We start from the raw sequence: 2441 nt of genomic DNA, 5'->3' as shown, positions 1-2441 counted from the left end.
TCTTATATGCAATCGAAAGAGGCTAGTTGAATTATTGATTAATCCTAGATAGAACAATAATCGAAAGAGGTTTTCCTAAAGACCAATCCACTATGCATTCTGGCATATCTTCACGTGCTTAAATTGGTTCATCTTGTGAGGTTAAGACTTAATAGAGAGAGGAGTTTTTGCTAAATGCTTGAAATAATAATTGAGAGAATTCGAGAGACTCACTTGAACATTAAAAGTGAATTATCTAGAGTTAGATCCCAAATAATTATCTTGCACCTATCCTATGAAAACCCTATCTTCTCCAATTGATACCCTTTTTTTCTTGTTCCTTGTTTCAATTGTCATTAGTCAATAACTTTAGATTCTTAGTTATTTTTAGTTAGACATCATATAAATCTAAATTCTTGATCATCTTGGATAAAAATCAAGCTAGAAACTACAAGAATACTATTTAAATCCAATCCATGTGGATACGATATTATACTATACTATATTTGATTAGTGAGCATAATTTAGGTGTGTGTTTCGAGCTCGTCAAATTTTGGCGTCGTTGCCGGGGATTAGCAATCAATAGTGTTTGAAATAGTTTGTAGTGTTAATTCAAGAATTTTTTTTTCTCTTTTGACATTTGGTGTTCGTTGACTGTGCGCAGGCTACAGGTTTAGATTGGTGCATGACTCGAGCTTCTGCGAAAGAAGTGCTACCATACGAGGTAGAGATAGAAAAATAACTACGACAGCTGAGGAAGGAAAGAAATCTCACCGAGACTTCAAAAAAGGTTAGGCAATCCTCAACCAAAGAAACTAAGGCTGGAAAGGGTGATGATAATGTAGATTTGGCTAAAGGTGAGGCAGCCCAAAAACGATAAAAAGCTATACGGGATGCTGAGAAAGCATCTATTAGAGATGCACAGATTATCTATGAAGAAGAAAGGGGTCGGGGAGTTTCTCAAAATCAATCCTTGGCTACAGACCAGTTCAGAAATATAGCTCCCACGCCTGGGAGACCACTGGGCGATTATGCTAGACCGGTCTACAATCAAGGGTTATCAAGTGTTATACCACCTCCAATTACAGCTAACAAATTTCGAGTTGAAGCAAGGGTTGCTTCAAGACCTTAAAAATTGTTGTGTCTTTAGAGGGAAGATGAACGAAGACCCAAATACACATCTGATAGACTTCGATGAGATTATGAACACCTTTCTATACAGTGGTGTGTCATGAGATGCAGTGTACTTAAGGGCATTTCCCTTCACACTCAAAGATGATGCAAAATAGTGGCTTCAAAACTTACCAACGGGATCGATTAGAACATGGGAGGAGATGACTAGAAAATTCCTTGATCAATATTTCTCCTCAGCTAAGACGAGCAAGTTTAGAAGAGAAATCCATAACTTCTACCAGAAAGAGACTGAAACTGTTTTTGAAGCATGAGAGAGGTTTAAGGAGATTGTTCGAAAGTGTCAACATAGTGGAATTGAACTCTAGATGCAACTCCATGACTTTTGGGATGGATTGACACCGGCCTCACGTAAAACATTGAGCAATGCAGCTGGAGGCCCTTTGATGAAGAATACTCCATGGAAGATAGTTACAATTCTTGATGAGTTGTCTGAAAATGAAAACCAGTGGCCCTCTAAGAGTGCTGAAAGAAGAAGATCAACTGGTGTTCACCAAGTTGATGTTAATACATCTGTGTAGGTACAACTTAATACTATGGCTAAGGAAATATGAAAGTTGACCTTAGCCTCGATACAAAATAAGCCTCACATAGTTTGTAATATATGTGGAAGAGGACACCCTACTCGTGAGTGTCAAGCCTCAATTGAGGAAGTGAATGATGTGGGAAACTACAATTTTAGTGCAATGGGTCAGAAGCACCCCGATTTTTCATAGAGTTCACCTGGAGGTACAGCGAATGCTTGGCAACAAAATAACTCTAGACCTCAGGGACAAGGAGCTCAATCATACCAAAATTAGCAGAGGCAGCAATTTCAGCCTCAACAGCCCATTCAGCATGTTCTAGAGGATCTAATGAAGGCCTTTATTATCAACACATATGAGAGGTTGGATGCCCATGGAGCAGCTATCAAAGAGTTGGGAACATCTTTTCGAAACCTGGAGAGACAAGTGGGATAGATTGTAACAATATTATCTGAGAGGGCTCCAGGAACTCTCCCTGTGGCTACTGAGAGAAATCCCAAAGAAACAGTGAATGATGTAATCTTGAGAAGTGGGCAAGTGTTGAAAGATCCCGCCCTGATCCAAAATGATGTGAAACTTGAAAAAGAAAGTGGGGAGCAACTGAAGAATGATGTTGATATAAAGAATAAAGGCTTGATGAAATCGAAGAAAATGAAAAAGGAAGAAAAATCGAGAAGGGAGGAACCTGAGGAGAGCCATCATATACCTACTTTACCTATCTCCCAAAAGCTATATAGAGAAAAGCTG

General features: G+C 38.9%; 1 non-coding gene across 1 annotated transcript; it reads right to left on the bottom strand.

The window, feature by feature from the left end:
* Positions 1-1361: 1361 nt before the first annotated feature.
* Positions 1362-1468, bottom strand: LOC142175642 (small nucleolar RNA R71). Its single transcript, XR_012704737.1, has one exon. It is a non-coding gene; the product is annotated as a small nucleolar RNA R71 (small nucleolar RNA).
* Between the last annotated feature and the right edge of the window lie 973 nt (positions 1469-2441).

This window comes from Nicotiana tabacum, chromosome 21 (assembly GCF_000715075.1).
Source record: "Nicotiana tabacum cultivar K326 chromosome 21, ASM71507v2, whole genome shotgun sequence".
Classification (NCBI taxonomy): Eukaryota; Viridiplantae; Streptophyta; class Magnoliopsida; order Solanales; family Solanaceae; genus Nicotiana; species Nicotiana tabacum.
This window is presented reverse-complemented; position numbering and strand designations above follow the sequence as displayed.